Consider the following 27687-nt stretch of genomic DNA (forward strand, 5'->3'; position numbering starts at 1 on the left):
ATCGTGGTTCAACATCCTAGCTGCACAACTCGCGGCAGGTTACTTGTTCTCTGAATGTTTGCTCCCTTAACTATAAAATGGGACAATAATATCTACCTCACAGGGTTATTGTGATAATTAAGTTAAATGCATATAAGGTATTTACATACCTTATATACCTAGAAGAATCCCTAGGGCACATAGAGAGGCTTAATAAATTATGGCTTTCTCAACTGATAGTTTTCCTTTCACTTTCTGGGAGAATGATCCGTGATGCATTTTTGTCTCCCTGGCTGGATGGTAGGTTGCAGGAGGGCAGTCTTTGTGGGAACTTTGTGGGAACTCCTTGTTGGATTCTCCACAGCATCTAGCATAACCCCCTAGACACAGAAGGTGATACACACGGACTTAATGATGAATTACAGTAGGATTATATTCTTGCCACCATGAGTCACTGGCATCATTGAGTAAGAGAATTGGAAAGGACCTTAGAAATACATCACTCGTTCACTTTCATTTTATAGATACAGGAATTCTATAAGCCAGAGAAATTAAATGCCTTGCCGCTGGTTAGCACGCAAGTAAACAGTGGCCAACTCTCAGCTTATGCTTCTTGCTCCACCATGTTGCTTCCTTGACCAGTGAGACGTTGCTGGCAGGTGTGTGGTGCCAAAAGCATTCTCAGGAAAATGTTACCACCCATATAAGTTATGCTACTTGGGGAAACATCCACAGGAGATAAACGACTTGTAACCTGACAACACATCTGTGTATCTCTGTGCTGCCATGACATAGTAGATTAAATAAGGAAACAAAGCTGGCTTTTAGTAATCTTTCATCCTTCTAATCTAAAAAAGGTATCTCTCAATGTACCTCTGGTAAGAATGTGCCGTCAGAAGGCATGGATGGTGGAAGTAAACAGGGAGGTGGGGGCAGGGTCCAGCTTCCTCCCTTTGACTTGTACCTTCTCGCTGGCCCTCCTTCCCCTGGCTGTCCACCTCCTGCAGGCACCCTACCTGCTACCTTGGGCAGCTCGCTTAACCTGAGAGTCCCATCTTTTTCATGATGAGTGAAAGTGACATAAAATCATGTGAATTATAACCTGACACTCTTGGCAAATCTGTGGTTCTCAAGAGGGAGGCTCACCAAAATCATCTGTGTGATCTTAAAACAATATATTTTGATGTCTAGCCATAACTGGGAACCACTGTTAATGGTACTCAACAAAGGTAAGGAATTACTGCTATCTCTAGAGTCATCCATGACCACTTGAACAGAATGATCACATATTCTGTGAATACTGAAAGATACAAAAGAAAGATTCTAATAACTTCACATGAGAAAACTGCTTATCCCTTAGAAGTAGTAATCCCACATAAATGCTAAATTAGCAGGAATAAAGCCTGAGAACACCCTATACAGGGATACACAGAATGCTCTGATTCTAAAATACTGGTTCTTGGGCATCCCGGGTGGCTCAGCAGTTTAGCGCCACCTTTGGCCCAGGGCCTGATCCTGGAATCCCGGGATAGAGTCCCACATGGGGCTCCCTGAATGGAGCCTGCTTCTCCCTCTGCCTGGGTCTCTGCCTCTCTCTCTCTCTCTCTCTGTGTCTCTCATGAATAAATAAATAAAATCTTAAAAAAAAAATTACTGGTTCTTCCCTAAATCTGGTAAAGAAAATGACTTGCTGGGTCGCTTAGGTGGCTCAGTGGTTCAGTGTCTGCCTTTGGCTCAGGGCATGATTCTGGAGTCCCAGATCTGAGTTTCGCACTGGGCTCCCCGCAGGGAGCCTGCTTCTCCCTCTGCCTGTGTCTCTGCCTCTCTCTCTGTATCTCTTATGAATAAAAAAAAAAGAAAGAAAAAAAGAAAATGACTTGTTAAATGTTATCGTAAATGCTGTGGCTACAATTTTTACCTAAGTTATAAAATAAACCAAGAAAAGGCTCCCTATAAATGAGATATTCTATATCTTTAAGCCAATAATTTTTGTCAATATTAGTCTGGGAGTTTTAAATGACTTTCTTCTGAACCTGCCCACCCCCATCAAGTAATTATCAGAAATATTGATTTCATTCCATACATTCAATCTTACAAGTTCAAAAAATATTAGCCTATTAAGTTAACATAAAAAAGTGTAATTCAGTGGAATTAAACAGCAGAGTGAATTCCGTACAATACCTGGCAAGGGGCCTATCTGAGGGAGATTTTTAATATCTCAGTGACAGCCCTTCCCAGCCTCTTAGCCCTGGAGTGGGTTGGGGAGGAGGTTACAAAGGGGGCTAAAGTAGTAGATGCTAGTGTGCAGGACCTAAGACTGTGCTGCACACAGATGAGACATCAGAAAACAAAATCCCGACACCTCATTTACAGATTAAAAAAAATCAAATTAACACGTGTACAGTAACTTAATCCATATTGTCTACTTAGTATCAGGTGCATCAGAAATCAGGTCCCTTTACCCCAGATCTGGGACTTTTTACAAATGGTGTCACTCCAACAGGATGGTTGGTTGAATGGACAGAACATGGAAAGAAGAGTGATATGGAGAACTGATTCCTTTTTGTATCGAATCACTTGCCTGCACTGCCTACCAGTAGACTGACAGCTAACACCACCTCAGGACAGGCTTCCAGACTCCGACTTCACCAGGCTAATAGTTAACTTCTCAGCTACCAAGATCACATACAGAATGGAAATTATTAATGCCGATGAATTCTATCATTTTTCAATAACTGAGTCTCAACAGCTGTGTGTACATGTGCTTGGTGGGACGGGGCAAGGCGAGCCATGCACACACAGATCACACATACCATTTAATTATCAAGCACTTTTGTATCAAGATGTTGTGAAGCCTATCGAAAAACTGGGATTCTAATACTGGCTCTTTCTGTTGTGATGGACCGGTTTTCTCCGCAGCAGAAGGTGGATAATAGTCTCTCCTAGTTACTTTGAAGATTAAAATGATAACAAATGGGAGAGCACTTGGAAAAGTCTAAAGCATTAAACAAAACAGAGACTTTTGGTGTGCTACAGCTTCTGTTCACACACTACACACACACACACACACACACACACATTACTATACGTTACAATTTGTGTGTGTGTGTTCCAAAGTGTCACACTTGCTCCCTGTGAAATAAATATTGGTTGGTGTATATGTCTAAGAAAAAAAAAAAGGACAGAGAGAAAAGTCTTGAGAGATCTTTGGAGGCAGGCAGGACAAACCAGACATTCTCATTTCACACGGATTTCTCCAGAGGTAACCAAACATATTTATAATCTTGGTCATTCAATAGCGAATTCTCCAGTAGGACTGTATCATCTGTCTTCTAGAGTGTTTGTCAAAGCAGGAGGCAAAGGTAAGAAATGAATAATCCTGTATCAAATCCAAGACAACAAAGCTACGTTGCTGGCTCTGAAGAGGAAGATCATGCAGCAGAGACAAGATCATGCAGCAGAGACCCAGCCTAAACTCAAGATGAAATGAGCCAAGCCTCATGCTCCCTTCTCTGCAGAGTGGCAGAGGTGTGTGGACCACAGGTTTATGCCCAGACCACAGGAACTCTGCCCAGGGCAGGTGGGGATGCTCCAAACTGGAAGAGTTGAAGCAGTTGTTTCAAACAGAGTCAGCCAGCCTGCTGGTAGCAGAAAGAATAAGTAGCAGGGATGGAGGGTGGGGAAGCAAAGAGGGGCGGCAAGGCGACGGGAAAGGTGAACTTTGGGAGCTGCCACTACTTCTTGAAGGACCTCCAGTCTTGATGAGACAGGAGGGGTGAACTGCTGGGGATCTTTCCTGAGCTGCCCCATTTCTCCAGGTGTTATTAGAATAAACGCCCATCTCAGGTCTGTTCTGGGCAACCTGAACTTCTGAACCTCCTATTGCCTGTTTTGTGCAAACAGAAAAAGCCTAACACAAGGAGATAGTCTGGGTCCCCTTAGGGAGAGAAATCTTGACTGCTGCAAGGCAGTCCTGACTTCCCAGAAGTAGCCCTGCAGCTCTTGCAAACCTCTATGGGTTTCAAATCACAACAAACATCGCAGTAGTATCACAAGACCCTAACCTCCCCCTGCAGCCTAATTTCATCTTCTTGAAAGAAAAAGAAGAAACACCCTTCCAGCATTTTGAACTTTGCCTTGTGAGTAATAGTAAAGCAATGCTCAGTCTTTCTTCCAGAACTGTCTCCTTGAACTCAGACAAGCAGCACAGAACGGCAAGTTCAAGTTCAGGGTTTCTGAATCTTAAAAAACAGAGAAAGTATTCTTCTGAAAATCATAAGGATATTTGCTCATTTATAAACAGATACTGAGTGAAAGCCCACAACACGGAGAAGTATTTTACCCTAAATCACCAAGAATAATCTACAATGGCCGAAGTTGCTATTTAATGCCTACCCTTTATTTTATGATTGATACTTTCACTTAAAAACATTTAAGTGAATAAAGACGTAGGTGTCTGCTATGGACTATGATGCAGTACTCTGATAATTAGTACTTTATTACCAGGCTCGGGCTGCAATTTCTCGAATACGCGAAGGTAGATACACAGCAACCGCTCCTCACGTGATTAGATATTCACAGCCAGCTAACATTACAAAACGTTCCTGGTATGAGCTCTGCAAATGGAAAGCAACTAAATGGTGTCTAAAGTTAAAAAAAAGAAAGGAGCACTGAAATTTTATATTTACGACATTATGTTTTAACTAAAGGAGAAATCCTGCAGGTTGCTTTAAAATAGAGATAACACAGCAAAATTCCCAGAGGTGGCATTTAGCAGTGAGATTTGGTTTTTCATTTCACCTGGCTTAATAATGAAAACATGAAGGATGGCTCCCGATTTCCCCCAGATCAACATATTAATCCATTTAAGGAAATACCACAGGAGGCTGTTCCTACTTTTCTGCAGAAGGCAGATTTAGTTTGTTCTTGCTTAAAATTGAATGTAGCTCTCAATTATAACAGTACTGGAGCCTGAGCGCTGTAACATGAGCTGGATTTCCATCAGGCCTGTGAGCAGAGGCTGCAGTGAGAGCAGAGGGGGCTCGGGCTCAGTCAGCAGCCCCTGATGCCCTCCGTGGTGTCAGAGGAAAGAGAGTGTCAGCACTAAACTCCAGGGCAACGCCACCACGGCACACACCCTGCTCTGCTGACTACTGGGACAGAATCAGAGAGAAGGGAAAGAAGGAAGAAAAATGGTCCCCATCCCTCAAAAGTTCTATATATATGTGTGTATGTGGGGGTGTATGTGTGTGGATGTGATTGTGTTTACGCATGTATGCACACATGCACGCGCACGTTTTCTATGTGTATACATGTGTATTCACAGATGTATTTATATACGTACAGACTTATATACCTAAGTATTTATATAGAATAGGAGGAACTTCATCAGTATTTCAAAGTATATCAAGCATAAGCAAATACGGGCAGGAAAACCTCTGGCCGGTACTCTTGGCAATGAAAATTGGCCCTGAACATAAAGTCACAGGCCAGCTTTAATAACAACATTATTTTCCAAAGCACTTGCCACAGAGTGAGACAAACCGGCTCCAAGGAGGGTTCTCTCCTCTGGTCTACAGCTCTTGAGGTTATGCCCCTTGGTAAGAAATCTAAATAATCACTGCCATTGCCTTTGCTAGGTTGGAAGAGGGTCAAATCCAGAAGAAGCAAAGATTTCTAGAGGCATCATGACCATCTGTTTGAGTGGGAATTTTTAAAATGTCCATAATTATAGTGGAATGGAGGCAGGCACCCTCATTGTGTAGGCAGGTTCACAACGTGACACTCTGCTGGGCCACACTGGCAAGTGGGGATCACAAGTTCTAATGCCACCACATGGGAGAGTCACAGGAGTTTTCAATGGGGAGGGACAGGATCAGATCTGGGTCCTGGCAAGAGCTGCGCTGGAGAGGGCAAGGCTGACAGCAGGTGCCCACTCACTCTGGGTGAAATGTCAAGTAGAAAGGCAGGTCAGTGTGTGGTCTGGAGACACGTGTGGGTCAGAGGTGTCACCGCCACTCAGGTCGTCCCCAAAGAGATGAAGGTGAGTGGGGTGGGCAGAGGGCAGACCATGGTAATGCAGGGAGACAAGGAAATGGGTGAAGAAAGGAGCCCCCAGAAGGGACTAAGGGGCTGCATAATGGTGCAAGAGAAGCCAGGGAAGTAGGGGCATTTCCAAAACCAGGGGAAGAGTTTTCAAGAGAGATAGGTTACCACATGGCTGAAAGTCAAGAGAGATCATGTAAGATACAGGATAAAAATTATTTATTATTTTATTATATTTTATATATTGTATTTATAACAAAGAACTCAGTGAGGGCTGCATGTGAGCTAAAACACTTTCAGTGGTTCTTTGTTGCATACTAACCCACCTCAAGGTCTCTCTTAATGCAAAGCTGTCCTCCAGGTCTCTAACTGGCAATTATATCTTAGGTCTTCAGGTCTTCTCATCATGACATTTTGTTCAAGAAGTTGGCTTAAAATTCATTCTTTTTATCCACCTCCATCACACTTCTGCTGTGAAGCTTTGTGGGACCACCTCAGTTCAGAAGTTCTTGATACTGCCTTTATAAAGCATTTATTGTAATACTTGACATTGGGAATATGTTAACCTAGCCATGCTTATTCAGCATGTGTGTAAAGTCTTGGAATCTGCTTTTGCTGTTGCTCATCTATTTCCCCACATCCTCATTTCCCCCTTCTCTTTGGCTTTCTCCTTCTAAGCCATCATCTTTTCCTGGAATGTTCTTTTTTTTGCCTGCCCATATCCTGCCCCCTCCCCTGCTTTTTTTGAGAGAGAGACAGAGAGAGAGAGAGCGAGCGAGCGAGGGCGCTTTAGTGAGGGGGCACATGCGGGAGTGGGGGAAGCAGAAGCAGAGAGAGAGAGAGAGAGAGAGAGAGAGAATATCAAGCAGACTCCCTGCCAAGCTGGGGCCTCATGCAGGGTTCCATCTCAGGATCCTGAGATCATGACCTGAGCTGAAATCAAGAGTCAGATGCTTAACTGATGACTGAGCCACCCAGGCCCCCCCTGAAATCCTCTTTCTTAAATTTCAGCCATGGCTGCTCTTTTCCATGAAGAAGGGGTTCTGCTGAGCATCCGTTCAGAAGTGATCTTTTGTTTTTGTGGAACACTTTAGCTGAATGACTATTCTTCCTGCAATGCTGAACAGTGAATGGTATTTCATTTCAGGTGTGTCTGTTTGTGTGTAATTCCCCCTCCCTTCCAACCGGATCTGATCTCCTGGAGAAGGAGCAAACTAAGCTTCTCAGCACCTGACTGACCTGGGTCTGCCCTCTTGGACTGGTGGGTAGGCTCCTTGAATCTCCATGTCCTCAACTGAAAAATGGAAGCCAAGATGCTGACTTTGTAGGGGTGTGGTTCTCAGCCAAGTCAGGTGTGAGCGGCACCCTGCTCCATGCCTGAGGTCAGTGGCAATCACTGACCAGCAGATGGATTCCTTCCCTTTTTCCTTTCCTTCTTCTACCTCCGAGTCAAGGGGCCATAAATTAACAGAGATGAAAATGCTCCCCAAATAAATAGGAAGCAAAGGATTTAGATCAGAAAAATGGAATTCCAGTAATCGTTACATCCTGTATTCATAATACGGGAAGTCAGTCTAACTTCTCTGAATTTTGGCTTTCCTTTTCTTGAATGAAAAATATACTACTACTGGTCCTGGCCAAATTACTGAAAATGCTGAAAATTACTGAAAATTCTGCATGGGATAATATATATGACATGTATAAAACTAGAAGAAATTGCTGAATTACTGAGTAACGAAAATATTCCAAATTATGGTTCGTGATATACAACTTTAGGTCTTTTATTACATAACAATATTCTGATCTAGTGAATGAAAAACTATGTTAAGAATAAGAATCGGATTAGGGGTTGTAGATTAAAATTTTATCTATTTGCCCTTTGGTTGGCAGAAGACATGGATGGGTAAAGGAACAGAAGAAATACAAGATATGAAAAAAACTATTAGCTAAATAATAAATTAGTAGGATTTACCTTTAAAAGTTTTCTTTTATTTACCTTTATGTAGACTTTTCTATTGCATTTCTTTGAATTGCTTTATATAAGTGACTGCCCCTCCCCCCCCATCACAACCTTAAATAGATTATCAGATGAGCATAAAATAACCTTTGTGGTCAGCCTCTGGAATAACTTATGAAATCAATTAAAGCAGTACAAATACAAAATATTAAAATATAGTGCATCAATTATTTTTGGTTACTGAAGAGGAAAGTAAATAAGATATTAATCATGGAAGAAAGCAGTTACAAAAGGCTGTATGAATTATGTAAAAATTCTAGTGATGTATTTTCATCACAGTAGATCTGTATTCACAATGGCATTTAAGAAATAAAATTTTAAACAGCCACTACCACCATGTTTCTCTTTGGAAGGAGCTGCCAGGGCTTTGTGCTTTCACGGTACTGAAATACTTGAGTTACAATCATGAATTCTTAATCAGCGTGGTGGGGCCGAGGAGAAGGAAAGGGGGAGGAAGGCCGGATATAGCAGCAATCTAGGCCTTTCTCGTCTGCTGAGCTAGCACAGCGCACACATTATCTTCAGTGAGGTGCTCGTGGGGTAATTAGGAAGGGAGGGCAATCTTTGTGGAAAATCCGAGCATATTCTTGAAAAGACAGTTTCCCCACTTCCTGTTAGGCACCCTCAGGACTCAATCCCTGGAGAACTCTGAAAAAGAAGAGGTATCCCTCCTCCCCAGTCAAGCCAGAACACAAATGATGCAGTCTAACAGGGTTGCTCTTTGGGGCAATCAAGGTGGTATTTCAGTTTTAACTGTGCCCTGACTCAAGCACCAGCAGGGGTGATGACCTTATCAGTACATGAGAATCACCCGGGGAGCTTTTATAACTCCCAAGGTCCAGACTGCAACCAGAACCCAGGTATCAGCAAGCTTTCACAGAGCCCTCCAGGTGATTCTAATTAATATGCATGGGAAGAGAACATTTTAACTTGGTCAAGTTCACACCTATTTCATTCACCTAAAAAAAACCAAAAAACAAAAAACACACCCCACACACATTAAATCTTTAGCTTTGAACAGCTTCCAAGCAGAGAATACAACAGGCTTCTGCATCATCATCTAACCCTGCCACTTAGATGTCCCTTCTTTATCTCCCTAAAGGTGATAGGAGTGACCAGCAATAGTGAGCTTGATGTGGCTCTGGGTCAGGGGGAGATGTCCATAGCTCAAAGATTGGATTGTGTGTGTGAGAGAGAGAGAGAGAGAGAGAGAGAGAGAGAGAGAGGAAGGAGGGAGGACGACGAGGGTGAAGCAGGCAGCAGGGGAGATCTGTTTGCTCACATTTCATGGTAATGGAAAAGCTAATTTTTTTTAGGGTTATAAGTATGTGTGAAACCATCTGGTGTTTCCTGCTGTTGCATCCTTTAGATTTCACATGTTTATATGTCCATGGCATCAAAACATCATGAACCTAAAACAGTAATATTTAAAGGACATCACGTTTTAGTATAATTACAAATATTATTGATGTTTCATAGGCATACTATTTTAGAGTGTTAGCAGTAAAAAAGTAGCTGGGTATGTACATGACATACATATTCTTATTATAAGTAAGGAGAAAAGGAAAAAGACACAAAGGACCCCCCACCCCCACCCCCATGTTAATTGGCCATCTGGATATCACCTTTTGTGAATGTTCACATTTTTTACCCATTTTTTAAAAGCTGGTTTCATTCTTTAAAAAAAAAGATTTGTAGGAGTTTAAAAAATATATTCTGGTTGTGGATCTTTTTTTCAGACATTTTCATGCATTCTTTTTTATTCTCTTAATAATGGTACTCTGGCCAACACAATTTTAACATGGCTCAATGTATTCATCTTTTTCTTTTATGGGTCACACTTTTTGTGTCCTGTTTAAGAAATCTTTGTATACTGCAAGGTAATAAAGTAGTTTTCTTTTGTTTTCCTCTAAATTTTTACACACACACATACTTTTCCCACTTAAATCTAGAATCCGCTTTTATGCATAAAATGAGGAAGAGGTCAAGATTCTTTTCTCTCCAAATAGCTATCCAATTGGCTGAACAGCATTTATTGAAAAGGCTAATAACCCTTTTCCACTGCATGCTGAGTCATCTTCGCCATAAATCAGGTGACAATATATAAGTGGGTCTCTTTCTGGACTGTATTTTTTCCATTGATCAGTTAGCCTAGCACCAATAACACAATCTTAGTTATTACCAAAGCTTTTGAATAGGTTATTTTAAAAAAATATTTTATTTATTTATTTATTTATTTGATAGGTGAGGACAGCAAGAGAGAGCAAAAGCAGAGGGAGAGGTAGAGGGAGGAGCAGAGTAAGAGGAAGAAGCACAAAGATGTGGGGCTGAGCAGGGAGCCCAATGATGTGGGGCTCCATCCCAGGACCCTGGGATCATGACCCGAGCCAAAGGCAGACGCTTAACCAACTGAGCCATCCCCTTGAATAGGTTTTATATACAATAATGGAAGTATTCTAGCTTTCTTCTTTAAGAATTCCTTGGCTATCCTTTGTCCTTTGTAAATCCATGTGAATTTTTTAATGAGCTTCTCAGTTTCTGCAAAGAAAATTGCTAGTAATTTGGTACTGTATTATACCTATACATCAACTTGGGGAACACTGACAACTTTACAACGGGTATTCCAATTTCTAAACATGAAATATCCCTCCAGGTACAAATATATGAAAAAGGGCTCATCTTCATGAGTTACTAAAAAAATTACAATTAAAACCACCATATATCCCCTAGAGTGGTTAAAATGGAAAGAGACAGAAAATACTAAGTATTAGAAAGGATGTGGAATAACCGGAATATATATTGCTCATGGGAATGTAATTTGGGGCATCTATTTTGGAAAAGTGCTTGGCAGTATCTTCTAAAGCCAAATATATGCAAAACCTATGACCAACCAAGCAATTCCATTCCTAGAATGACCATTAACTAAAAGATAAATACAAAAATATATATATTGGCATGACTCAACCCCAAACTGGAAACTCCCCAAGTATCTGTCAGTAGTGGAAAAGATAAATAAATTCTGTAGTGTATTCACACAATGAAGAGATACAGAGCCCGGAGGACAAACCATCCACACCCACATGCAATAATATGGACAGATCTCCAACAATATTGAGGAGTAGCCTGGTTCCACTTGTAGAAGGCACAACAGGAAAACCAACCTATGGGATAGATCCCCGACAGTGGTTTTACTTGGTGAGGTAGAGTGACAAGGAAATACAAAAGCTGGGTGTCACCTGCCAGCCGCGGCTCCTGCACCTGCTCTGGGCTCTCGGCCCTCGCCCGCCCCGCCGGCGCCGCTCTCCGCCGCAGCTTCAGCACCGCCGCAGCTTCAGCACCTCGGCCCAGAACAAGCTCAAGCAGCCGCGCTTGGGGCTTCCGGGGGAATTGGGCAGCCCCTTGCGCGGCTTCTCAAGAACAGCCCCTAGGGAGCCGCCTGACCCTCTGGATATTGCTCATACACCGGAGTGGCCGCAGATCTGAGCCACATCGAGACCAGAGCAACCGTGAAAGGCCACCTCGGACCTGCGCAGCTGCCGGTTGCCTCAAAGGCTGCGATGCGGTGGTGACTCCAGCCGGAGTCCCAAGAAAACCGGGCATGACATGGGATGACCTGCTCAGCACCAATGCCTCAGCTGTGGCCACCCGGACTGCGGCCTGCGCCCAGCATTGCCCCGAGGCCATCATCTGCGTCATTTCAAATCCGGTCAACTCCACCATCCCAATTGCAACGGAGGTTTTCAAGAAACACGGAGCTTACGACCCCAAGAAAATCTTCGGGGCGACGACCCTGGACATTGTCAGGGCCAACACTTTCACTGCGGAACTAAAGGGTTTGGATCCTGCGCGAGTCAATGTTCCTGTCACTGGCGGTCATGCCAGGAAGACCATCGTCCCCCTGATCTCTCAGTGCACCCCCAAGGTGGACCTTCCCCAGGACCCGCTGACAGCCGTCACTGGGCGGATCCAGGAGGCCGGCACGGAGGTGGTGAAGGCCAAAGCTGTAGCAGGCTCTGCCACCCTGTCCATGGCATACGCTGGAGCTCGGTTTGTCTTCTCCCTTGTGGATGCAATGAATGGGAAGGAAGGAGTTGTCGAATGTTCCTTTGTTAAAGCCCAGGAAGCAGACTGTGCCTATTTCTCCACACCATTACTGCTGGGGAAAAAGGGCATCGAGAAGAATCTAGGCATTGGCAAGATCTCCCCTTTTGAAGAGAAGATGATAGCAGAAGCCATCCCCGAGCTGAAGGCCTCCATCAAAAAGGGAGAGGAGTTTGTGAAGAACATGAAATGAAAGGGCAGCCAGCTAGCAGTCCGTTTCCCTCACTTATGAAGGCATCATGTCCCTGCAAAGCCATCTCCTGCCCTCATGTTTCCGTTGTGTTAACCACCAGTGTCATGTTAACGTCACCACCCCTTCCAATCGCAGGTCCATCAATGTGTGCATCAATAAAAGCAGGCTTCCATTTTCTTTAAAAAAAAAAAAAAAAAAAAAAGAAATACAAAGGCTTGGGGAGTGTTCATAATGTTCTCTCTATTGATTTGGGTTCTGTGTACATAATACCTTCGCTTCACAAAAAGACTGCCCTATTTATATATTTTAACAAAAAGTGTTTTTAAAGGAATTCATAATTGGGTTTTCCATTGAAAAAACAATTCACTTTTAAATAATTCCCTCTCCCCATTTGTCCCGCCCCCTTCCTAGGGCATTTTTATGACCAATAACCTAAAGGGAATTCTTTTTTCTTTTTTGAATTATTAAAAACAAAACAAAACAAAACCAGAACAAAAAAAAAGGGGGGGGGGAATTATGCTCTGCAGAAGCTTCCCCAGTTGGATTAGTTTAAGAGTTTAAATGCAGTGCTTTTTTGTATATTCTTTCAACCAAGCATGTTGAACTGTTTGTGAGCATCTAATTAGAAGCGTTTTCTTTACCTTTTTAAAGATGAGAAAGTGGAGAAATAAAGGATAGAAGACATTGCTAGTTTCAATGAGTTTGTCTTAATTCCTTATTCAAATCATTACTTATTATTCCTGCTCGTTAGAGTGATTTAGCAATAGCTTTAGCAAGCACACAAGTGTATCTCTGTGTTTATTTTTCCATGAGCAGCCTCTTTAATGGTCCCTTTGCCCATCTTTTTGTAGATTTGTTATGCTAACATCCAGTTGTCCTAATTTGTTTTTCTCTAGTTTTGTGCTGGCACTAAACTAATCAGTGGATACAATCACAGAATCCCAGGAAATTCATTTTTAGATATGACACAACATAATTTTCCCCAAACTTGTAACGAAGGCTAGCTTATTTCCTTCTAGTCTATTTCTAGAAAAGAGGCTACCGAGATTGAGCGTTTTCATAATCCACTAACTGAAAAGTGTAGAGTGAAACAGAGAATTGCAGATAAAGCTGAGACTGTTTAACAAAACCAATAAAGGGAAAGGCTGGCAGGGCAAATGTAGTTTTTTTTAAAAAAAAATTATAAATACAATTATAATTCAACTTCTAATAAAAATACCAAAAATGATTATAGTAAGAGAAAAAAAATCTTATTCACTAGAATAGCAAATGCTATGAAAGAGCTATCTGAAGAATATTTTGTTCTCTTTGTATCTACCTCAGCGTTGGTAATACATTAAAAAAAAATAGAATTTTTTAAGGAATACCCTACAATAACCATCACCACACAGAGATTTGTGGTAGTGCTGAAAGCTGTCTGTGGATAAACTTTTTTTTAACCACATTAAATATTGAAAGGTTTCATTTATTTTTTTTTAATATATTTTTTAAAGATTTTATTTATTTATTCATGAGACACACACACAGAGAGAGAGAGAGAGAGAGAGAGAGAGAGAGATTGAGGCAGAGAGACACAGGCAGAGGGAGAAGCAGGCTCCATGCAGCGAGCCCGACATGGGGGGCTCGGTCTTAGGACCTTGGGGTCATGACCCGGACCAAAGGTGGCGCTAAACAGCTGAGCCACACAGGCTGCCAGAAAGGTTTCATTTAAAACGCTCAGAAACTACCCAACATCATCGTCTAAACAGTGTGGAGCTGAGGTGGTGATAGTTGTTTAAAAAGCTGCACTATGTGATTTTCAGGCCCAATTTCTATGCTGAATATATCATGTAGCTATTCTTCATTTTTTTCAAGGTGTTTTTATTGCTTCTGTTGATTTTGGGGGGTGAGGCAGGAAGTGGAGTGATGTTATATCTGTGGTGTTTCCCACTTGTCTCCATTTGTTCCAGGATATCTGTCAGAGACCAGAGAGGAGGAAAACGAGTTCTTTGACCCCATAAGTGATCCATATCGGGATGAACACCCTATCACCACCACCGGATGAGATGATAGCACAAGGAAAACAAAACACTGATTTGAGCTTCATATGCTTATTTTTGCACATACAAGAAAACTAATAAATAAGTTGCTTAGAATGAGGAGGAATAAAACACTAGTTTTTAAAAGCTCACTTGGATGAATGAATTGTTGAAAACTGGAATCATTTGTACTTGAGTAAATAAAAATTGAATTTATTTTGAGAGTCTGAGAATTTTCCTGGGATATAATTTGTTATATTCAATGGAGGCAACCCTAGAAAAACCTCTTATCACCCCACTGTGAAACATCCAAAGCAAACCAAATCAAGCACAAAGGCCCTGTAGTTGGAGCAGTTGGCTTTATAGGGAGACAGGGAAGGGTCATCCATTGACAGAGTGCCTTCTACATATGTGTTCCTCTCCATTCTTACCTGTGCACAAATCATCACAGTGAGTGCAATCCACAGATGAAGGCAGCCCAGCATATAAGTATAAAACTGATTAACCCACAAAAATAATTTTACTGAGGCATCCTGTCCCCAAATGCTATATCATTAGAATTTGACAAGAAGCACTGTCTACCCTGGGGAAATGATTATTTCAAGGTGGTACCATAAGCAGATACACGATCATTGGCATTTAAACCTTTGTGGTAATTTAAAAAAAAAATGGTCGTAGCAAAGCCAGAGAAGCTGACTTTTGAAGAGTGTAATTTCAGAAATGGTAGATCAAAACAAACTGTTCAAAGACTCCATAAATCCATGCAGGTATGCCTTGACTTATTCAAAAGACACATCCTAATGACTCTGCTTTCAAAAATACAAATCAAAGTGTATTTTAAATACACTAGAAGCAATTAAGCTTGATTTTTAAAAACCACATAGTGACTCTTTTCTGAATAAAGGCAAAGAAGCCTTTGGTGTGTGTGCGAATTACAGTCTTGCTACATTAGTCCTCCCAAGGCATGCCTACTATGGCAGTCCCCATAGCCTGAAAGATCAATTCTAACTTTGCTCTCACTACCCAGCCCGGGCTTCAAGTCTTGCATTTAGTTAGCATAGACCCCTCTTCCCATTGGTCCAAACATCTTCGATAAGCAAAATCTTAAATTTGTCTTTGTTGTTAAGAGTAATATACGCACAGAAGAGCATAAAATAAAAAGTTTTTTTCCTTTTCTCTTGTCCCTCTGGTCCCCTGCCCCAAAGATAATCACTGCTAATGGCTTCTTATGTCAGAAAAAGTCTCCTATCATGAATACACAAACACATAAATACACTGATTCAAAGTTCACTTTAGCTTTGAGCTGCTTTACAGACTAATTCTCCTACGTTCTGCTCTGTGCTACCTCTTCCCCTACTAATTCCTGCAACATTAATAAGTACACTGTCACATACTGACCTGTTTCTCTTTTTCAACTAGCTTTACCTCCTTTTGCCTTTTTAACAATATATCCTTATAGATCTACAATAGCACTCAGCACGGTGTGGGGCACACAACAAAAATTATAAAAACTCCTGTCCAGTGAATGATTTTACATTCTGAATTGTGAGTACAATTCACTTTCCCTTTTCTGCTGCCATGGAAGAGGCTTCTCACACACAAACAATGCCAAGTCAGATATTTCTTTTCTTTTTTTTTTTTTTAAAGTCAGATATTTCTTAATGACCTACTCTTTACTGAGAGGAAGTGCCTGTTTATTTAGATTATTAGTAGCTGGGCTCTGATCCAGAAATCCATTTCTGGAGAAATACATTGCATTTTACTTTTAGCTATGAATGGGGTATACATTTTGTTTGGTTATTTAAAATAGTTGGCTGCTCTGATAAAATATAGTGATGGACTGAAAATAATAGATCGTTGTTTCTTATGTCATATTATTGGGAAGAAACAAAGAAAAAAAACACTTTTTTTTTTTTGTCAGAAAACAAGGAGGTGCTCAGAGACTAACCAGGGCATGCCAAAGGGTCACAGGAACTGGTTAGAAAAAGCTCCCACTGGCAAATGTGAGCATCAAAGGAACAATGATGGCAATGGACCACACTTTGAACAAACAAATCTCTAGTGATACTCAAAAAAATAGGGGAAGAGTTAGGGAGAAAAGAGAAAGCTCTTCTGTATCTGTATAGAATGTCAGCAAGTTGGAAAATCAGCTATTGCAACCACTCATGTAATAATACAGGCAAGGGTCATCACCAATGACTCCTGAAACCTAGATGAAAAGTTGAAGCAGAACATGATATTCAATAGGCCTTCAGTATCACTTACTACTTACTACAGGGAGAAAGGGAGACCTCAAGCAAATATTCAGACTGAGCATCCCCAACAATGGGGAGCTTCCTGATGTGACAAAATGAGCACACAGCACTCATGTAGTATTCTTGCCAGAAATGTTTTACCTGAATCTAAGGACGAGATATGTCTGGTTGGCAGGACATAATACTTAAGACAACTGGCCTGGACTCTTCAAAACTGATATCTCACAGAAGACACAAAAAAGGGTGAGGAGAGGGTTGAGAAGTGCTGGCAGTCCAGATTTAAGACAAAAGAAAGATGGCAGCCAGTGGGTGGACCCTTTATTGGATCCTGATGGGAGCCAGGAGAGGGAGGAATATGATGGAAGACTATGAAGAAATTTGTATTGGATTGTATTTTATACTAATGGATAATACTATTGCATCATTGATAACTGTCCTGGATGTGATATTGGTATCTTGCCTATGAAGGAGAATGTGCTTGTTCTTAGGAGACAAATGCTAAAAAAACTAGGAGAGTGCCATTATGTGTGCAACTTACTTTCACATGGCTCAGGAAAACATACAGAGAGAGTGACTGTATGGTGACAGAGGAAGAGGAAGGAGAACAAGAGGGCAGGCAAATCAGTGAGACAGAACAAATGAGGCTAATGCTAGCAACTGGTCAACCAGGGCGAAGGGTATATAGGTTATTATTGTATTATTATAATTTTTCCTTTTTTGTATTTCTGAAAAATTTGAACATAAATAGGTATGAAAAAAAACCAGAGCAGCGTATTTTTTTCTCTTTCTTGATTGAACAACGTATCTTAATCATTTAGATGATAGTAGTTAGATCTGATCAATCTGAGAATCAAAGCAGAGATACAACTGGTTAGTTTTTAAATGAGAACACAAGGAGCCAGCTGACACACAATAAAAGGTGGGAGCAAAGTTTGTTGGGGCACATGACAGCATCTTTGTCAAGCAGGTACCTCTTTTAAAAACAGAGAATTACAATGGTACTGCCAATGGCTCTGCCAACAGTGTAACCAGGTAGGTGGAACACAGCAGATAAACCAACCACTAGTGAAGGTGCCACAGGTATCAAGAAGTGAATCCACAAATACGGAATCTGCAAATAATGAGAATCACCTGTATGTGAAACATATACCTTTCATTCCTACACACCATACGTATTCTCCTTGAAGGTTAAATCCTCTTTTGCAACCTTGAAAGTGCTTCCTTGTCGAGGGTTGTGATGCCGATTTATTTGCTTGCCTTTACCCAACTGTCTCTTAGTATTCTGTAGGGCCCGAAGGAAAAAACCCAGTTCTATTTTACCCTGTCACTTTGCACTCTACATTTGTTGTGTGACTTCTGCTAGGTTTGTGGGAAGAAGAGATGACCATTGTGATACTTCTGGATGATATTAACATTTAAATCAGTAGACTGAGTGTTGGAGGAGGTCATCAAGAGGATGTGACCGCCAGTGACCTGTGAGCTAGACCCTGGCAATCAGAGGCTCCTCACTTCCTCCCTTGTCCTTGGAATGTGTGTTTTCCCACCGTTTCCACAGTAGGAGCTGATTTCAGGGACGTTACCTTAAGAGAATAAGGTATTTTTGAGACCACCTAGATGGTATGTGACTGAATCCATTTTAGGCCTCTGCCTAGACTTTTAGCATTCAAACCTGCCACCTACCAACCTGGAGTGGTCTGCCTCTTGCTTTGGTTTCTGCCTGGCCCTTCATGTGTGGGGGCCAGTGTGTAAACCAACGCTGAGTAAAACAGACTACTTTCCATAATGTGGATGTGCCTTTTCCAATCAGTTGAAGGCTTGAAAAGAACAAAATGGCTGACCCTCTCCTAAGTACAAGAGAATTCTTACTGCTTGATGGTCTTAAGAGGAATATCAGATTTATTCTGTTTTTGGACTCAAAATGACAAAAAGGCTCTTCATGGATCTTGAACCTAAAACCATTAGCTCTCCTGAGTCTCCAGCCAACTCACCCTGCAGATCTTAGGACTTGTAGCCTCCGTGATTGTGAGGCAATTCCTCATAACAAATCTCTCTCTCTTTTCCCCTCTCCCTCTCTCTATAAGCATATATCCTCTTGATTCTGTTTCTGTGAAGATCCCTGATTAATTCATTGGGCAAGGAAAGCTCAAGTAGAATCTAAAATTTCACCCATGCATGACTGGAAGAAGAGGGGTATGATTAACAGAAATTTGGATGCAAGGAGGTGGAGCATATTCTGAGAAAGAAATGATGAGTATGGCTTTGGTCATGCCAAATGGGACAGTGAGATATTCATTTGGATAAATCCTGCAAGCAAGAAAAATGCACGAACAGATGGGGTAAAGTGAAGCATGTGAACATCACATCCTATATGTTTAAAATGGTCTCACCCAAATGGCTCAAATAAATCTTTGATAACCCTCTGCCAAATATAAGTCTAGAGTAGTAAGGGCAGTCTATCTTTTTTTCAGAATGAATGATTTGATTCTTGGTTTCAATACTACTTTATAAAAGTCCAATATACATGGAAGACCATAAAGTATTTATTAGACTGGAACAGAAACAGTAAGTTAACTTCATTCTTAACTGATATGAAAGTGATAATAATTAAAAAAAAAAAAAAACTAAGAAGTACCTTTGTAAGTCAAAGACTGAATTGGAGTTCAGGAGCGGATGGACTGCTGGCATTGTATACACACACACATTTTTCTAGGGGAGCATCCAAAGCTTAGCCAGATTCACAAAGGTTCTGTGACCCAAGAAGTAATTAAAAGTGAAACTTCATTTTGTTTCTTTAAATATGGCCATATGAATGTCAAGATTTCATCTAATCTCACAGCACAGGAGTAACACAATAGTAGGACATTAAATATAAACACCTTCTCCTCTCAAATTGGGCATATATAAAATCTCCTTATATTGGGTATCAATTTTGACCTATTTCCAGTAATCTGGAATTTTGACCTATTTCCAGTAATCTGGAAATCCTGAATGAAGAGCTAGATAAGTGAACAAAGATATATCATTCACAAGGAGGTTTGCCAAAGCATTGCTTAAAGTGGCACATATCTACAGGTGTAACAATAAGGGGTTAGCAAAATAAATGAGGTTGGTGCATTGGGTGGGACCCTATGTGTCCACTTAAAAATGATGATGCATGCATATTTTTACTGACTTGAAAAATGTTAACTTGGAAATTACAAAATTATAAATGATTAGTAGGATCTCATTTAACAAAAAAATACACATTCATACGTGTCTATCTGCAGACGTAACATTCTGGAAGGATATACATGAAAACTGGTGTTTCAGGATAGAAGAATTCTGAAATAATTTTTCTTTCTCCCCTCAAATATTATAGTAACTATAGATTGTCCATGTAATAAAAATGCAATACTTCCCTCGAACCAACCTTTCTGATGGTAACAAAAACCACTAATCATTCATCAACGTCATATCTGTCTCCAGCTCCTACCCTCTCTCCTCTTGTCAGGCAAAACAGGAAAGCACTGCTTCTTGAGAGCCCTTCATCCTTTCAATTCCTACATTTGCAAGTATGAATCCCTAACACCATTCGGCATCTAGCACTTGGAGGGCTTATTCCAATTCTTAGTTGACACCTCTTACTGAGAAAGACACACCAATGTCACACAAAAATGGGAGGGGTGGTGGAGGACAGTGACTGCTAACAGAGATCCAAGACTTATTTTATAATCAGGAATAAATCTGCAAGTTTAAGCTTTCCACAGCCATAATACAGCAATCAATAGCAGTTGTTATCATTTTGCTGATGCTTGTTAACCAACCGTATAAACATTTTAAGAGTCCAGGAAGGAAGATAAGGAGAAGTCAGGGGAGAAAAAGAAACATTTTAAGAGTCCAAAGTGATGACAAAGCACCTCTTTCTGTGGTGAAAACTCTGCTGGAGCAAAATGTGGGGATTTTAGGCTACTGTCACGGTAGGTGATGAGATTTTTCCCCTTGCTTTTATCAAATGTGGCAGATTTATACAGGATGTTTAAATTGTTTATTGTTATTTTTTTTTAGGTTGACTGGATAAGGAAACAGCTATGAATTGGGGGAAACCTACTCAGAGGTAATCAGTTTCTAGAAGAGAGCACTGTAAATCTGCACCATGAGAACAGAGTCCATCAACTTCATCGCGACACCCACCCAGCCGTGTGGGGACGGCAACAGGATGATGGTCTGTGTTTGTAACTCCAGGTTGTGTGCTTCAAGAAAAGCACCCTGAGCTAACCAGCTGCATTACGAACTGTAGCCCATGTCCAAAAGGGGCTCTGGAGATGCACTAACTATGTGATTATAGGCCTGCCTGGAAGCCAAAGGTTGGCAGCGGATCTAAAAGGTAACAAGTGAACACATGTGCTGTAAACCCATGCCTTCCAACACGCTGCAAAAGTGTGCAGAAACACGGGCTGCCACTGTGTGCAAGAGACACGGTCTGAAGAGCAGCAATTTTCAGAAAGCCAGAAAAAGCAAGAGCTGGTGAAAGAGCATTTCCAAACACTGAGGGAGAGAGAGCCCGAGATAAGGACCACAGATCCAGGAACACCTCCATTCCTCTGGCTTCTGTGCTCGATTGGCACAGCTGGCCTGATCCTGTTTTGCAGGATGCCCTGAAGGAAGCCCCTTTCCCCAAGCACTTGGCCACCTCAGGATTCTGACATTCGGACCTGTACGGTGGGAAGTTGCGCTTTACATGGAGGGGACGATGCCACGTCACTGCACCTGGCCTGAAGTGCCTCCTTCATCTCACAGATACACAGACCTGGAACGTCCACTGAAATTGGGGCACCCAGCTGGCTCAGTTGGAAGAATGTGAGACTCTTGATCTCCAGGTCATGAGCTTGAGCACCACACCAGGTGTAGGGATTACAAACAAAACAAACTAAAACAAAATTTACTGAAATTATTCTCATGTTCACTAACTCCGAATACTATGTTCCTATGAACTCTAAAGGGATACGTAAAGGAATGTGGGGGAGTAAAAGTACTCATTCAAAGTTTACAAGCTGGTTAGTTATTCCTGGTTTTTAAAAAATGGGCTTTTGATGATTTTCAGAAATAATAACTACTCCTTTCCCACTCCCCAGATTATACCGATGAAACAACATGGTATGATTTCAGTGACCTATGGGGCTAGCACCTGGTTAGTGTTTCACTCCTTAAATGTAAGAAGATAAGAACAATACCTCCCTCACTGATATGGGGCCAGGTTTCACAGCAGCTTCTTTACTGTCAATAAATCCATTTTCTAATTACATACAAAGACATGTTTGTCTTTGACCCTGATTACATTAAAATACCAGAAGTACCGTTGCTTTAATGTGCATTATAGAAACACAGCTCCCTAAGTGAATCTGATCCATTAATAACATCTCTTTAACTACTAATGATTTTTGCAGACATGTAATAAAATATTTTATGGCTGTTTTCAACCATCTGTCCTTCTTTCTCAATATGAATTTGCCAGAGGTGTAGTGAAATTCCCTGTGCTTTGTGCCCTTACACAACATACAAACTAGACAGTCTCTCTGTCACACATGCTGTACACGGAGCTATGCTCCGGGTACTGCCCTAGGAGCTGGATGGAACCTTCTGTTTCCGAGATTCTTTAGGTTATTCCTTGAGCCGGGTGGGGTTCTAACCTACTGTAAAGCAGCACAAGCACCTATGTACCCAAGATATGCAGAGCTAATGAATCATGGACTAGTCAGTTATAGGATAAGAACAACCAGCTGCATTAAAGATGGCACGCTTGAAAGAGTAAAACATATTTAAGATTGCAGTCCTTTGAAGTTAACAATAACCTGTGGTAACATATTTGAAATGCCACTGAATTATGTTATGGACAAGAGCACTTGACATGTATGAGTGATCAGTAAGACATCAGGCCATATATGTTAAGCTTTCTTCTTTTACAAACTTAGTATTTACTGAGTGCCCATTATGAGCTAGAGGCCTCTGATGGTCAAGTTTTCTGAGCTGAGATAGGGCTCATGTTTAAATACGGATGCAGGGCAGCCCGGGTGGCTCAGCGGTTTAGCACCTGCCTTCGGCCCAGGTGTAATCCTGGAGACCCGGGATCCTGAGTCCCATGTCGGGCTCCCTGCATGGAGCCTGCTTCTCCCTCTGCCTGTGTCTCTGCCTCTCTCTCTCTCTGTGTCTCTCATGAGTAAAAAAAATAAAACCTTTAATTAATTAATTAATTGATTAAATACATACATACATACTGATGCAGAAGAGAAATGTATTTTACAATGAAGTAGGTCTTAAAATGGACCAACTTTCAAATGTTAGTAACCTGCTTTGAGAGTTGCTTTCCCAGCAAGTTGTCCTAGAGAGAAGAGGCAGATTCCTGCGGCCCTGGTGGCTGTGGAATAAGGAGGCTGTGAAGAGTTACTGGAAGCTACTGAAGGACCTTATGCCAAGGCCTTGGGGAAAAGGTCGTGGTGACTGCTCACGTCACTTCTGGTCCTGAGCTCCAGGATTCTGTGACAAGAGAACCATGACCCGGGACAAAGACTTCGGAAAACCACCTCTTCTATCGTCAGACCTGATGTTTTCCAACACATAGGCCTAGGAAAGATTCCTGGCTGCTACTGCTCCACCCTGCCTCCCCCCCCCCCCCCCCCCCCCGCCCAGCCAATGGAGTAAAGGAGGAATAAAGAGTTTCCCACAGCAGCTGCCTGTGTTTAGATCTTACAATGCATTTTTACAGAAAGTAGTGAATGTTCTAGAGAATATTGAAAAAAATCATTAAAATTTCACCTTCAACCAAAAGAAAAGCAACCAATTTCACCCTGTCAGGGCACTACCCATGTTACTAAAGATAGTGTCACCTTTAAAATCAATTACTGTGGTTAAAACGAGGAACATATCTGTCTTTCCTCACTTGTGGCTTCACCCAGAGGTGATAATGAATAGAGCCCGAGGGATGTATATTGCACAGGGACGTTTTCACAAAGACCCACGTTATAAAAAAGGAAGATAAAGAGCATTCACTGTGCTCATCCTGTTTGGTGTTACTATGACATTTCTTCTCAGAGGGAGGGGGTTATTTATAAACTCAGTTAATGATTAGTTTGAAGAAGGCAGGAAGAAAAATAAAGCTTTCGCTTTAGATTTCTTAAATCTCTTCTTTGTCTATTTTCCTATACTTTTATTTTTGTCTTTACACTTATAATCAGTAATTGTTAAGTTCCAAATACTAAATTGGGGTACATATAAAAAAATACCTATTTTTCTTTTTACAGATACCAGGCTTAGGACACATTTAAATTCTAACCAAAATTGAGAAGAATTGAGGGTATGAAATAGAAGTCATCCTTCGATTTTATATAGCTAGGCAATAGGGGTCTGTTCCTTAGCTTAGAGACATTGCACATATCATTAATGCACTACAATGCTGCCATTCCTGTGCTAATTACAGAGGGAAGAAGCATGCCTTCCACTTAGTGAGAACCTAGATTCTTGAACAGAAGCTCTAGACTCCAGTGTGCAGATTCTTGTGAATAAATATAAACATGTAATTTTAAATACTGCTTTGCTTTATGAGTTCTGGACATTTATAAGAGGGGTTCAGAGCCTGTGCATAGACAATAGTATAAACCCAGATCCCAGGAAGGTCCAGAGGCCCAAAATTGGTGGTCCCTGGGCTACGTGCAGCCAGCAAATGTGTCTGTTGGCCCACAGCATGTTTTTAAAACAATGTGAGCCAATTCAAAAATCCAATTTCACAGTAAAATGGATAGATGTGGAAATACAAAGACTTCATTCTAATCTTCATTTAGAACTAACAGCTGTCCCCTAAAAAAAACTTCATTTATTCATGAGAGACACAGGGAGAGAGAGGCAGAGATACAGGCAGAGGGAGAAGCAGGCTCCCTGCAGGGAGCCTGATGCAGGACTCCATCCCTGGGCTCTGTGATCACGCCCTGAGCCAAAGGCAGGTGCTCAAGCACTGAGCCGAGCCACCCAGGTGTCCTCCTCCATTTGATTTTTTTACGTGTGCTTATTCAACCTTTTCTTCCCTGCCTGACTGAGGGATTTAAGAGGTAATGGGACAGGGGTGGAACTCCTAGGCCCTTATTCTTGAATGGATGGTGGCAGTGGGGTGGGGAGTTAGAACATATAATTCTCATGTAATGTGATACAGGAATTATAATTCTTCTGAGAATTCCAGGATAAATGGGCTGTTGTAGTACTAAAGAGAAGGGGTCTGTGGTTGTTTTAAAACAGCCACAAATTTTGTGACACTCCTCCCATTGAGAAGTGGGGGTCTATGTCCCCATCCCTTGAATCTGAACTCGGGACTGCTGTGACCAATAGGGTTTGGCAGACGTGATGCTATGTGGCTTTCAAGACTAGGCCATAAAGGCCATGCAGCTGGGTCTTATCCTCTGGAATACTGTCCCCTGCAGTTCTTGGGGATGTTCTGTTCAACAGTTGTAGTGGGTCCCAGCCAAGGCAACCAGATGGGTGTGAAGAAGCCTCCAGGTATTTTGACTTCTAGCCGACTGAGTTATCCCCAGCAGTTTAGCGTTCCCTAGTAAGGCTGACATCATGCATCAGAGACACATAGTCTCTGACAGTACCCACTGTGTGCTATCAGTTCTCTGTATTTACGAGTCTGTGCCTGTTTCATTTGTTTTGCCTTTTAGAGTCCAAATATGACTGAAATCATATGGTATTTCTCTTTCACTATCTGACTTATTTCACTTATTGCCTTCTAGCTCCATCCATGTTGTTGCAATGGCAAGATTTCATTCTGATGGTGTATATATGTAGTGCAGCTCTTCTTTATCCATTCATCTATCAAGTTTTCCTGGTACTTACGTTGCTTCTATATCTTGGCTATTGTAAATAATGCTACAATAAACACTGGGGTGCATATATCTTTTCCAAACTCCTGTTTTATTTTCCTTTTGGGTAAATACTCAACAGTGGAATTACTGGATCTAGATTTGTCTTTGGAAAGGACATTTTCATTTTTTTTGTCCTGAAATCAAGAATGATGCCAGCTGATTACCTATTTCACAAGTCTTTCCAAGTTTGGGGGAAAATGAATCTTAGATTTTCCAAAGTGAAAGAGTATTATTTTATCACCATTGGAATGAAGATGGAGGTATTACTTCCAAAACTTCCTGTATATTTTCTAGTTTCTCATCACATAATTACACATAAGCACTGTTGTACTTAGGGATATACTTCTTTGATGCTCTAAATGACACGTTTCATTTTGTTTAGGATTGTTGGCTCTTTGAAAATACCTTAAAAATCTCATTTATATGTCATAAATGTGTGTCAAACTTGAGAATGGCGATATGAAAGGTAAATCTGGAAGTGTGCTAATATAGCTGCATCATTAATAATTGAGGTAGGACTACTAAGGTCTCCCATTTCGCTGTGTGTTTAAGGGAGCTGTGCTTTTGTGACAGCTGTGACCACTGCTGAAATATAAGATTTGGCACAAAAAATTCACAGATGATTTTAGAAATTTCTCAACTCTGTGTTTCACTGCTAGCTAATGCATCTTCTTAAGGCTTTCCTTAAATGGCACAGTTGATGTATTCTTGAGGATCTCAGAAAGAAGTTTTCCTGGTAACGCAATGATAGTCAGGAATAATCACGCCCTGGCTTGGAATGAAATCTTCTGACCAGAAAACCCTGCCCCTGTTCTCCAGGGTGATTTCTTTTTAAGTACTGACTGCTTCTTTAAGAGCATAATTCAGTGATACATGAGCTCTCTGGTGCCAACACAATTATCATCCACGTGAAGGATGCTTGTTTAATTTACCTCTCAAGCTAGACTCCCATGTTGTCTTGTTATGACAGGCTGTTTCTGTCCTACTGGTCTGGCTTGAGGGATATTTTACTTAAATGTTTGTTTTTTCTTCAATCATTTTGGCTACACTTATCAAATATATCCTTATGGTGCCAGGTTATTTCAATGACTTACAAAAATATAAAATCCAACTAGAGTCATAAGATGCTCTAACTTATCTTCCTTGAGTAGTTTGAGGGGCTAACGTACAAGTTATCACTCTAATAGTGTCTGTTTTCTATTATTCTAAACGAGTCAGGCCAAATGCATTATTTTTTTTTTATTTTTTATTTTTTTTAAAGATTTTATTTATTTATTCATGATAGTCACACAGAGAGAGATAGAGAGGCAGAGACATAGGCAGAGGGAGAAGCAGGCTCCATGCACCGGGAGCCCAACGTGGGATTCGATCCCGGGTCTCCAGGATCGCGCCCCGGGCCAAAGGCAGGCGTCAAACCGCTGCGCCACCCAGGGATCCCCAAATGCATTATTATTCATTATTATTTACTATAATCATTAGGAAATGAAGATAGTCTTCAAGAAACAGACGAGACCTCCCACCTTTCTTAAGACTGTCATTTGTGGAGATGATAATGAATTCCAGGGATGGTGTCTTTGTTCAAAACATTTCTGAAAGCCACTCCTCTCCCTGGGTTCCTGCTATCTACCCATGTGTGCCACCACTTTTCACTATATATTTAATTGTTTGAGAAGATCTGTCTTCCTCTAAAACTGTCAGCAGCTAAGGAGTAAGGACTGGAAAGGTCTGCTTATCTTATGTCCCTCTTGTCCCACAGAACACTTGGCAACATGGTAGGTATTCAATATTTATTGAATGAATAACTCATACATTCATTTGCATATTGCCTGTGTTGTCAAAGTTTCATCCTTTGAGGGTCGATTTACCTTTCAGAAATAGTCAAAAGTGATTCACAGTCAAGTCTGAAGAAAGAGGCCATGATAAAACTCAATTTTCTTATGTGCATTGGAAACTGACACTGATGGCAATTCTGAAAAGGAAGTTTATTGAAGTAAACAGGTAGGTCCTTAAGGCAAATAATTTAAAGAGTCACACTTGGATGTAGAAATTCTCATGTGGTTCTTAAAAATCATTGTTCAGGATTCTTAAGCATAACTTTTTTTTTTTAAAGCTTCTAAAAGTGAACTGCTTTCCTGCAGATGTATCTGTGTTTGTGTATAAATGAAAAATACAAAAGTCACTTATTTGTATCAGT

General features: G+C 41.1%; 1 protein-coding gene and 1 pseudogene across 1 annotated transcript in view; one reads left to right on the forward strand and one right to left on the reverse strand.

The window, feature by feature from the left end:
- The window catches only part of LYRM4 (LYR motif containing 4), a 159595-nt gene that overhangs the window by 39688 nt on the left and 92220 nt on the right, over window positions 1–27687 (reverse strand). The gene's annotated exons all lie outside the window — the stretch shown is intronic.
- LOC100682790 lies at window positions 8378–12450 on the forward strand (annotated as a pseudogene).

This window comes from Canis lupus, chromosome 35 (assembly GCF_011100685.1).
Source record: "Canis lupus familiaris isolate Mischka breed German Shepherd chromosome 35, alternate assembly UU_Cfam_GSD_1.0, whole genome shotgun sequence".
NCBI lineage: Eukaryota > Metazoa > Chordata > Mammalia > Carnivora > Canidae > Canis > Canis lupus.